Source organism: Benincasa hispida, chromosome 4 (assembly GCF_027475165.1).
Source record: "Benincasa hispida cultivar pf3 chromosome 4, pf3_genome.v1.1, whole genome shotgun sequence".
Taxonomy (NCBI): Eukaryota; Viridiplantae; Streptophyta; class Magnoliopsida; order Cucurbitales; family Cucurbitaceae; genus Benincasa; species Benincasa hispida.
In genome coordinates this window covers 7,425,909-7,438,112 of record NC_143481.1, presented here as the reverse complement: position 1 = coordinate 7,438,112, position 12,204 = coordinate 7,425,909, and the positions used below count along the sequence as shown (strand labels likewise).

General features: G+C 33.9%; 1 long non-coding RNA gene across 2 annotated transcripts; it reads left to right on the top strand.

Annotated features, from left to right (window-relative positions):
* Positions 1-9,045: 9,045 nt before the first annotated feature.
* LOC120075952 (uncharacterized) lies at positions 9,046-10,779 on the top strand. 2 transcript variants are annotated; one of them, XR_016529003.1, is made up of 5 exons: positions 9,046-9,407; positions 9,511-9,577; positions 9,673-9,784; positions 10,173-10,323; positions 10,490-10,779. It is a non-coding gene; the product is annotated as an uncharacterized LOC120075952 (long non-coding RNA). The 2 variants fall into 2 exon arrangements; XR_016529004.1 differs by lacking the exon at positions 10,173-10,323.
* The last annotated feature ends 1,425 nt before the right edge of the window (positions 10,780-12,204 follow it).

Genomic DNA, 12,204 nt, shown 5'->3' with positions numbered 1-12,204 from the left:
CGTCGGAGCACAATGTTGCTGATCTCTTTACAAAGGCTCTCGCGGCTAAAGTGTTCGAGGGTCATCTGGAGAGTCTGGGTCTGCGAGACATGCGACATCTTGTCTAGGGCAAGTGGGAGATGATACTGGGGTATACCCCGATTTATTGTATATTGTACATGTTTTATATTGTATTGCACATTAGTCTCCTGAGGCATTAGGACAAGTGGAGATTGTTGGGATTGATGTCCTAATTCTTCCGGAGTCTCATTGTTTGTAATGATGCACATTGTTTTATGAATAAAATAACTGTTATTTCATTCTGACATTTACTCATATCCAATAAACAAAGCTCCATGGTTATCTTATGTATTAAGCATGTATATGTGATATACAAGTAGATCATGGCTTAAGTGATAACCTAAATAGGTCTGTAGTATAAGAATTAAGGTGAGATACCTGATCCTAGTAACACTACGGATACGATCCGTTTTGTAGAGGTTTGCAAGTGTTGTAAACTACTATAGATGGTTGATCCTGACCATTCATATGGAGACATGCGAGTGAGGGTGTCCTATACAAAGAGTTTGTATAAGACCGAACCACGAGATGACTAGACTTTTTATATAACGCCGTTTATACTGGAGACTTACATCTCACCTAAACGACCATAGATGACACGACCTCAATCATGAGTGTTTTGGGAACTCCTGCATTCGAGGGTGGTCCTTTGATTAGTATGAGTGAGAGTGACCAGATTGCAACTCAACATGCCTACCTTTTTGGGGACTTGTCTGATTTGGGAGCTGGAAACTCAATACACAACATGGAATTCACTCCTTCTCCGAAACAAGGGTAAATAGATAGATTGCTCCCTTAAGAGCTGATTCCGGGGTTTGACCACAGTGGCGACAACTTCTCTTTGGAAGAAAGAACTTAGTCATAATAGGACTATGACTTATGTTCATTAGAGGATTCAATGGTACTTAAGGAGTTAGATGTAACTACAGGGACATAATAGTTATTGGCCGAGTTGTACTTACGAGTGATCTGTAAAGGGTTATCGCACTGTTGATTGGTTAAGATGGACACATAATATATCTGTGGTAAGGATAGCTCAGCTGTCGGTCTTTAGTGGAATGTCTAACAGTTAATGGATGGTGGATCCCGTGACTAAAGAGTTTAGTCAGTTATTCACGCATCGTTGGTTCTTCAAACTACAGGTCCATAAGGTCTCATTGGTAGCTTAATGGATTCAAGTTAAAGATCAGTTCTTGGTGTTGATTTGAAATGTTCAAATTGACAAGAGGTAATTCAATTATATATGATATAATCGGTATGGTGTATGAGATACATCAAGTGGAGGATTAATGTAAATGAGATTTACATTAAGTGCCATGGAATAGAAAAAGAGTTATGGTTTGTATGTTTCATGAGATGAAATATTATTAAAACCATAGGTTATAAATATATTATGGTAAGTTAATTATCATTTATATTTATAATTTATTATTGGATAATTATCTTTTTTTTCTCTAATAACCAATCGAGTGAGAGGTTATTGGTGGTTTCATGGTAACCATGAGATAAAAGAACAAATGTTTTCTGAATTTTAGTAAGATTTGTAAAAAAAATGTTAATTTAAGATTTCCAATCTCGGAAAAATTCTCATAGAAAGTTGTCAAGTAAATTGGATTTACTAAGTGACAACTTAGAGTGAGCTAAACGATCGTGGAGTGTTAGTAGGCGACAAACACTCAGTTAAGCAATGAGCTAAACGATCACTTAGCTTTTCCTAAATAATTGGACATTGACGTATACGATAGAATGCTCCATCTCCAACTTGCTCAATTGTTTACACGATTGTCGTTCCTCCAGTTTATGCCTCAAACCAAGTTCACACAAAGCCACCCTCTGGATTTTCACACTGAAAATACCAAGGTAGCCTTATTGGTGATGTCATACTCAATTTGACACTATCGAGGTTCTATGGAGGTCGTTCGTGTTGTTCAGGGTGTTTGTGACCTAGACGATCACTTAGTTCGAGCGCGCAGTGTTCGTGCAGTGTAGCGGTCATGTTGGACGAGCGTTCGTGTGTTGTTGTGTTGCTGTGATCGAGCGTTCGTGATCAAGGAGCTTTGTGATGAGTCTACTAAAGTGTGTTACTTTTGTCCTTGATATTTTGTAGAACATGCTGTAATTTCTGTATTTTGCATAATCATACGTTTATATTTGCGATTGTAATTGTAAAGTTCATATACGATTGTAATTTGGAATGATCTTTTCGCTGCTCATGGAAATCATCATATACGATTTCCTTCACCACTATGACTAAACCTTTCTTGGGCCAAGAGAGGGTGTGGCACCACATTGTTCAAGCCCTGGAATCAACCCTTAAGGGAGCAATTTATCTACTTACCCCTATTTTGGGAAAGGAGTGAATTTCATCTTGTGTAGCTGTGTTTCTAACTCCCCAATCAGATGAATCCCCAAAATTGTAGGCTTGTTGAATCAACGATCTGGCCACTCTCACCTATGCAAATCAAAGGACTACCCTCATAGGCAGGAGTTCACAACTCACTCGGGATTAAGGTTATGTCACATATGGTCATCCTAGTTAAATGAAAGTCTCAATTATGAACGACGTTATATAACGAGACTAAACATTTTTTGGTTCGGTCTTATACAAACTCCTTTGTATAGAATATCCCCGCTTGCATGTCTAATACACGAATGATCGGGATAAGATAATTTGAAATACTCTACAACATTTATAACACCTACAAAGTGGGCCATACTCATAGTGACACTAGGATACGGTATCCCTTCTTATCCATATACTACAGATCATTTAGGTTATCACTTAAAACACAATCCACTTGTATGTTTCCACATACATGTTTAAGTTACAACGATAACTAAATGGATCTTAGTTTATTGGTTTGTGGTTAATGCAACTAAAATATCAAATATTTCATAGACAATGTGAATAAAATATCATATATTATAAATCATAAAATGTTTGTTCATACAAGTGTTTATAAATTACAGGACCCTACGAGATTTACGGCATCGACCCTAACAATTTCCTTACTGACGTAAGCGATGACTTGCATCACAATTCCAAATTAAAGATTTGGGAGATGCACAGTATATTATTGGGATCCAAATTATTCGGAATCGTAAGAATAAAATGTTGGGGCTATCACAAGCATCTTATATTTACAAGACGTTGTCAAGGTATAATATGCAAAATTCCAAAAAGGATATGTTACCTTACATGGAATTCATTTGTCAAAGGAGCAGTGTCCTAAGACACCTCAAGAAGTTGAGGAAATGAAAAGAATTCTATATGCATTAGCAGTTGGGAATCTGATGTACGCTATGTTGTGTACACGTCTTGACATATGCTTTGCAATTGGAATTATCAGCAGGTTGCAATCCAACCTGGACACAGTCATTGGACTGTTGTCAAGAACATCCTCAAGTATCTCTGGAGAACGAAGGACTATATGCTTGTGTATGGGTCTAAGAATTTGATCCTTACAAGATACACTGATTCTGATTTTTAGACTGATGTAGATTCGAGGAAATCTACTTCAGGATCAGTTTTTACTCTTAATGGAAGAGTTATAGTGTGAAGAAGCATCAAATAGAGTTGTATCGCTGACTCCATGATGGAAGTTGAATATGTAGTTGCATGTGAAGCAGCTAAAGAAGCAGTGTGGCTACGTAAGTTCCTGACGGATTTGGAAATAGTTCCAAATATGCATCTGCCCACACTCTGTATTGCACTAACAGTGGAGTAGTTGTTAATTCAAAGGAATCGAGAAGCCACAAACGTGGAAAACACGTCGAGAAAAAGTACCATCTCATCACAGAGATAGTATATCGAGGATATGCGAGTGGGAGAATTCTATGCAATGAGTTTGCATAAGACTAGACCTCGAAATAGTCATTTTTATTTATAACGACCTTTAACTGTTAAAACTAACTATTTCAAATCTGATGACCTAGGGTAACTCGATTTTAATCCTGAGCTAACTATGAACTCCTGTTTATTCAGGATTATTCTTTGATATGCATAGATGAGAGTAGTCCAACAACACTGCTCAATAAGCTTCCCATTTTGGGGATAAGACCCGAAGCTGAGGACATAGTTCTGCAAGATGGAACTCATTCCTATCTAACTTAGGTTAGCAAATATGTTGTTCTAAGTACAGATTCCTGGTATTAAACAACAGGGCCCTACCCTCTCATGATCGAGAGGGTCTTGGTTTATTAGTTGGATTATAAACCAAAGTGTTCTATAGAGGATGAGTGAGAGCTTAAGGAGCAAGATGTATTTACAGGGGTAAAATGGTAATTTTGATTCGGCTGTAAATACGAACAATCTCTGAAGGATTGACTTACCGATTATGATTAAAGTGGACAAAAAATATATCTACAGTAAATAGAGTGCAACTATCGAGCTATAGTGGCGTGTCTCGATAGTTAACGAATATTGATTAATTTGGTCTAAAGAGTTTAGCCAATTAATCTCAAACCATTGAAGCTCATGATCTGTAGGTCCATAAGGTCCCTCTACTAGCTCGTAAATTATATCTTGGATCAATGAATTGAGTAGATTTGAAATGTTGAAATTCGAAATTAGGGTTTTGAATTTGAAGTGTTCAAATTCAATTAGGGTTTTAATTAATTGTATTTACTAAAATTAAAACGTTTAATTTGGTTAAAATTAAATGAAATTGGATTAAATTAGTTTAATTAGTTATCCAATTTAATGAAATTCAATTTTGAAATTTGTTTAAAACTGGTAATTTGATTGATTGAATTTTTGGATTTTTTGAAAATTCAAAATTATAAAACTTAATTTTAAAAATTGAATTGGAAAAATCAATTTTAATATATTAAGTTTTATTTAATTTAATCAAAATTTATTTTTAAATTGGATTAAAAAAATGTAATTTGGATTGAATTTTCCAACTCACCAATCCACCTCATGCCACTCCAATTTCAATAAAAATTGAAGTGGCATCACCTTTGCATTATGAAATGCATGGTCTTCTATTATAAATTGAAGAAATTGAATTCAATTAAACTCTCATGCATGCTGAAAATATGCTGAAATTCTGTTATTTTTCCTTCTCACAAAACCCTATATTTTCCTTAATCAAATGCTCTCAATTCAGTGCTTCCACCACACATTCTAAGGTTAAAGATAGTAGAGAAGATCCTCTTGGTAGTCTATAGAAAGATTGAAAGACAAATTCGTGGAACTCAGCTAGAATTTGAAGGGTTTTCCTCAAAAATAATATGCTCATGACACCCTCTTTTGGAAATTGTTTTAATTCATGCTTTTAAAATCAAATTACGTGTAATTAGAAATCTTATTGATTATGATTTCTTCCGCGACATGTTAGTTTACTCTTTCACAACGATGTGATCTTAATTCGTTTATGTGGAGAAATGCGAGTGGGGGTGTCCTATGCAAAGAGTTTGTATAAGACCGAACCAAGAAATAAGCCACTTTTACTTTATAACGTTGTTTATTGTTTAAGACAAATTATTTTGAATCGATAACCTAGGTAACTTAACCTTAATCCTGAGCTAACTATGAACTCTTGTTTATTCAGGATTATTTGTAGATTTGCATGGATGAGGGTTGACTCAACAGGTCGGCTCGATAAGCCTCTCTTTTCAGGGGTAAGACCGGGTAGATCGCTAGGGACATAGTTTGCAAGATGGAATTCACTCATACCCGCTTTTAGGGATAGTAGAGAGGTTGTTCCCTTAAGTGCTGACTTCGGGTCTTGAACAAGGGGGTCCACCTTCTCATTAGCCCGAGAGAGACTGGGTTTGGTGATTGGATCACGAACCAATTGTTCATCAGAGGATCAGTGAGACTTAAAAAATAAGATGTAATCTCGAGGATAAAAACAACTTTTGACCCAACCATTATTATGAACGACCTGTGAAGGTAGACTTGCTAATTATGATTATATCGAGTGGACATAAATATATCTATAGTGAAAGGAGTGCAACTACTGAGCTTCAGTGGTTTAAAGAGTTTAGTCAATTAATCTCGGATTGTTGAAGCCCATGATCTATAGGTTCATTAGGTCCCACTACTAGCTCATAAACGGATTAAACATTAGAACATAGTGATAAGATAATTTGAAGCATTTAAATTCGAATTAAATGAATTAGTAATTATATACGATATAATTACACGTTTAATTATTAAATCAAATAAAATTGGAAAATTTGATAATACTTAAATATAATTTAAATATTAAAATTACATGAAATGTAACTAATTTAATATTGAATATTAAATCATTTTAATTAATTATTTATTTAAATTAATTTTATTTAAAATTAATTATTTGAATTGATTTTATTTAAAATTATAAAATTGAATTTTATGAAAATTAAAAAATATTCAAAAATCAATTTTTTTGTTTTAATTTAATTTTTTGAAAATTTAAATTAAAGAAAATTTAATTTTTAGTTTAAAAATTGAAGAATGGAAGAAAGTGAGTTTTTCCCACTTCTTCCACTTGACATTCCACCTTCCAATTCCATTATTCTTTGAGTATTTTGGTGTCAAGTTTCTATGTAATTTGATGGCACTAACAAGTTGAATAAAAGTCAGTTGAAATTGCTGAGAATTATGACATGCAAAAGTGAATTTTGTTGGTTTTGGATGAAGAAGTGTTCTTCAACTCAAAACTGAAAAACCAATCTTCTCTCAAAAAATTCCCTAAAATTTCAGGTCATTTTGGATCCGACCATCCAATCTAAGGTCCTAGAGGATATTAGGGAAGATTAAGTGGTGGTCTACATTTTATTGAAGTGAAGATTCAAGCTGAATTCGAAGATTTGAAGTGTTCTTAAAAGGTATATCTTCAAAATCCTATTTTAGTTTATGAACATGCTTGCTTAGTTTCTAAAATTAAAGGAATTAGAGTTCTTAATGATTATGTTTGCTTCTGCTAGTTGTATGCTAACTCCAATAATTTATAGCACTTTGCAACAATCGTAACTACTACAACGCAACCATATTTGTAGTGTCACAAGGATATTATCCGCTTTGTAGATGTTACAATTATTATAAAGTGCTACAAATGATATGATCCTGATCATTCATGTAGAGACACGTGAGCGGGAGTGTTCTATATAAAGGAGTTTATATAAGACCGAACCACAAAATGAATAGTTTCATTATATAACGTCGCTAACAATAGATACTTACATTTCACCGGGATGACCATGGGTGACATAACTTGAATCCTGAGTGAGTTGTGAACTCTTGCCTATGAAGACGATCATTTGATTTGTATGGGTGATAGTGGCCAGATCATCGACTCAATAAACCTACCATTTTGGAGAATTGTCTGATTGGAGAGCTGGGAACACAGCTACGCAAGACCAAATTCATTCATTCTAGTATCGGGGTAACTTGATAAGTTGCTCCCTTAAGGACTGATTATGGGGCTTTAACAATGTGGTGTCACGCCTTCTATTGGCCCGATGGGGGTTTGGTCATAGTTGAACTATGACTTATTGTTCATTAGAGGGATCAATGGTACTTAAAGAGTTAAATGTAACTATAAGGGCAAAATGATAATTTTGGCTTAGCTATACTTACGAGCAATTTGTGAAAGGTCATCACATTGTTGACTGGTTATATCCAATAGACACAAAAATATATATGTAGTGTGAATAGTGTAGTTATCAATCTTTAGTGGAGTGACCGGCAGTTAATGGATGTTGAGTAATTTAATTAAAGTACCATTGGAGCTTCATTCTACAAGTTCATAAGGTTTCATCTATAGCTCAACTAGGACTATTGAGATTTAATTTTGGATTAATTTGAATTGTTCAAATTATTTGAGGAAATTAATTATATATGATATAATTAATTCAAAATAATTATATGTGATATAATTATTATAATGTATTTGATACATTATAATATAAAGTTTATTTTGAGAATAATTAAATAATTGAATATGATTCAAATACTGATTATATGAATTGGATTCATATAATTAATTTTAGTATAAATGTGATTTATATTAAATATAACAAATGATTAAGAGAATTCAAACTATAGGTTATATTGTATTTGATACAATATAAAAACTATAGACTATGTATTATATTTGATATAATATATAGTTTAATATATATTATATGATATGATAATTTATTAATATTTTGTTAAATTATTTTTGAATTTTAACTAACAAAGGAGTTGTAACTCCCCTTCCCCTTAATTTACTCCTCAATTAATCGTGGGAAGTTTTCAGTTTTGACGACCTTATTCTTCTTCTTCATCTTTTTTTACAGAGAGGTTATCATACAAAGTGTGTCTATGTGTTTTTTCTCATACCTCTCTCCTTCCTAACTCTCTCCCTTTCTCCCAAAATCATTCAAAGCCTACAACTCCTAAATTCTCACCCTACCCCTAAGAAGAATATAAGAGGTTCACTTGTGGTGATGGCCACTTGATTTTTTGTTCTGTTTGGGATTCCAGTACGAGGAGAGTTTGTGATCAATTCGAGGAATTTCGTGAAGATCTTGTTCTTCAAGAGTAAGTTGAATTTTCTTCCGTAATTATTTATATTTTAGCATGTTGTAATTCCTATTTGATGCATAATTTCTATGTACTGTAATTTTTATTATGTAAAAAGGAAATTGGGACGATCCACTTTCGCCTACGGACCTTATGGTTGTAACATCCTGATTTTTATTTTGTAATTAAGTTTTTTTTTTTTGTTGGCTACTTGAATAAATTATATGAGATTGGACTAAGCTAAAATATGATTTAATTATTTGGAATTAATTGAGTTTTATTTTGGCTTATATTTGAGAGATTTGATTATCTAGGGAGATAATTAAATGTGTATATTAGATTCTTTTTTTTTTTTAAGGAAAAGGAAAAAATATATATAAGTATATATATATTTTGGGAGATAATTAAGGAATTTGTTTTTTTTAAGGGAAAAAGAAGAGTTTAATTTGATTATATATATTTATGGAAAGGGTTAAAGGAATGAAAATAGAAAAAAAAAAGTAAATTAAATTTACTTTTCTCTCTCTCCTCAACCCACACGCACGCAACCCTTTTTCCTTCCCTTCTTCTTCTTCTCTTCCTTTCAGCCCTAGCCGCCAGCACCTTCCAGCCGCTAGCCTTGCCGTTCCGGCGCCGCCGCAAGCAACGTCGCCGGATCTCCTCGCCAGCGCCGCTGCAAGCAGCCTCAACTCGCCGGATCTTCTCGCCAGCGCCACCACAAGCAGTGCCTCATCGTTCCGTCGCCGCCGCCATGAGTTCCAGCCTCCGCCGTGAGCTCCTCGTCGCCGCGAGCAGCGCCGCCTCCTTGTCGTTCTGTTCGCCGCCTCTGCCTTTTTGAGATTAGGTAAGAATTGGATTGTTTTGGGCAAAGTTTGGTGTTGAGTCTTTTTAAAGTGCCTCTTAGTGTTGGAAACAATTTTAGTGTTACCCATTATGTCGACTTTCAGGATTTGGATTTCGAGGCGTTGCTAACAAAGAAATGACCATTATCTTCATCGGAGAGTTTCAGTTTTGGTAAGTTTTGTGTAAACTGGTTGGTTATTCTTTTGGATTGAGAGTAATAGTGGAAAAAAAATAAGTTATTGATTTTGGAATTAATTCTTGATCAGATTGGCTACTTGAATCAAGTTTTGGAATTTGTCAAGCCACAACTTTGGGTTGATTCAAGTTTTTCAAAGGTTTTAAGGAATTATTTGCGTGGACTTTTGTGACCAAGTTGAGGTAAATGATACAGTAATGGTGCCTTGATCTAGATTAGACCTATCAAGTTACTTGGAGCATGATTTTGTTTGATATTATGTTTTGCTAGTTGCATGGTGGTTACAAGTATTATGAGCATGTTAAAATTATAATCAGTACTAATATTATATATGTGATGCATGAATAGACCAATAGAGCGGTTTATTGTTTTGCCTTGACGCGTGTTATTACTATGTTTGACGGTGTGCCTACGGGCCGCTAGACATGCGTGAACCGACAGGTTAACGTTCATGTTACTATCATATTTAACGGCGTGCCTACGGGCCGCTAGAATGAACTGACAGGTTTACGTTCATGTTACTTTTATTTTCATGTTTCATGTTTTGATGGTGTACCTACGGGCCGCTAGACATGCGTGAACCGACAAGTTAACGTTCATGTTATTATTATGTTCGATGATGTGCCTACGGCCGCTAGGCATGTGTGGGTCGACGGTTTCACGTTTATGTTATTATCATGTTTGACGATGTGCCTACGGGCCGTTAGACATGCGTTTCAAGGTAATATAGTACGTCTTTTGGTTTTCCTTTCATCATAAAAAACCGATGTAACTGTATGTGCCACATGCTATTTTTTTTCTTTACTTGTGGATGCATAGTCTGATCCCGGTAATGGGATCACTTACTGAGTATTTTATACTCAACCTTTATCCTTGTTTTTTTTTAGGTAAGGGCAAGGACACTTGGGCGACTGACAAGAAGAATCCGTGACAGTGCCAAAGGAACCAGAATTTGCTTTCGCATTTGACTGTTTATATTTTCGCATGTTTTGTTTTTATCCATTGATGGATTTATCATGATTTAATTAATTTATTTATCTATCTATTTATTCATATTTTTTTTTTATATAAATTGTTTCTTGTTAAAAAGGATGGCCGGGTTGAACAATTTAAGATTTTGAGATGTGTTAGAACATTTTTTTTTTTATATACTTAATGCAGTTTAAGATTATGATTATTTTCTTTAATTTACTTTATTTTCTTCAATGAGAATATTTATGCATGCATGCAGCGATCCCATTTTTAGTAGTCTTAGAAAGTGAGGTTGTTACAACGGTTCTTTCATCCCCAACTTCACCATCAGATACGATGACTAGGGTTTCTGTTAAATCCATATAACGAACAGGCGAGTTCAAAACTTTTCCACTTCGTCGAGGTTCCCTCCATGTTTGAGGTGGATGTGACCTTCTAGATGAACCGACATCAACAAATTTTGTCGATGTACTTGGCTCTCCGATAACCCTTGTTGAAGGTTTAGTAGTTTCGCTAGAAAGCCCATTCAATACTATTTTACTGCGTGTTTCGTGCTCTCTTATGTGGTACTCTTATAAGAATGTAGCATTTGTCGACACAAACACTTTATCATCTTTTTTATCGTAAAAGCAACCACTTCTCATTCATTCAGGGTAGCCTATAAATATGCACAATTTTGAACGAGAATTCAATTTTTTAGGATTAGCCTTAAGCACAAGTGCTGAGCAACCCTAGATTATGAAATAGCGTAAACTACCTTTACGACCATTCCATAATTCTAAAGGTATTTAAAAAACACTATTGGATGGAATACAATTCAAAATATAAGCTGCAGTTTGTACTACATATCCCCATAACGAGTCAGGTAAGGAAGTGTAGCTCATCATGGACCGAACCATGTCTAACGAGGTTCGGTTTATCCTTTCTACTACACCGTTTTGTTGATGTGTATCAGGTGCTGAGAGTTGGGATACAATTCCATATTCTATCAAATAGTTCTGGAATTTTAAATCTATATATTATCCACTTCGATCAGATCAAAAGTGTTTTTTTTTATTGTTTTACTTAGTGCATTTTCAACTTCAGTCTTTATTCTTTGAACTTTTCAAAAGCTTGAGACTTATGTTGCAATAAGTAAACATACCCATACCTTCAGATTATCTATTTGTGATTATCAAAACTATAATTAAATTTTACTATTTAAATATTTTCTTTTATTTTTCTATTTTTGAAAATCCCTTAATTGTCAACTACTTAAAATTTCCCACGTTACCTTTTTGTATTGTTTAATTTTATTTAAATATTTTACAATTTCAAATAACAATTGCCCATTGATAATACTTTATTTCAAAAATAATTATTATATATTTACAGTTTCGAAAACATATTTATAATTAATTTGAAAAATGAATTGATGTAGTTTAAAATAAATAGATGACAATTATATTTAGTTGTATTATGAAAATTAAGCATATTTCATCTACATTCTTTAATCTATTTTTTTTAGTTATAAAAATTTGATTCTATTTTCTAAACCATGAGTGAAAAGTAGATAACAAATTAAGAAATTTGGAGCTGAAAGTAATGTCCATAAACTTAATTTTTAAAAATAAAAATTAAAAACAAAATG